At 40.2% G+C, this 291-nt stretch overlaps 1 long non-coding RNA gene across 1 annotated transcript in view; it reads left to right on the forward strand.

Moving 5' to 3' along the window:
• Nucleotides 1–291, forward strand: part of LOC116705120 (uncharacterized) — an 18,529-nt gene that overhangs the window by 11,765 nt on the left and 6,473 nt on the right. The window lies entirely within an intron of this gene.

Here is a 291-nt window from a genome sequence, read left to right on the forward strand (position 1 = left end):
GAAAATAGTTTTCTAATCAGCAATAAATATAACAATTTCTGACCAACCCATTTTAATTGCATGCTTAAATAACATACTGGTAAAAGCCCCGCCCGTTTCAAGACAACCCGACCCACTTCCGGGTTAAATCTGCCCACTTCCGGGTTAGGCCCCGCCCAGTCCGAGTACAGATACGAATACAGATAATTCATGTGGTAAACAGATACAGATAATGCTGTACTCGCTCATCCCTAATAACTATAAGCTTTATCAAAGATAAAAGTCTTAAGCCTACTCTTAAATGTGGAGACG

Source organism: Etheostoma spectabile, chromosome 17 (genome assembly GCF_008692095.1).
Source record: "Etheostoma spectabile isolate EspeVRDwgs_2016 chromosome 17, UIUC_Espe_1.0, whole genome shotgun sequence".
NCBI lineage: Eukaryota > Metazoa > Chordata > Actinopteri > Perciformes > Percidae > Etheostoma > Etheostoma spectabile.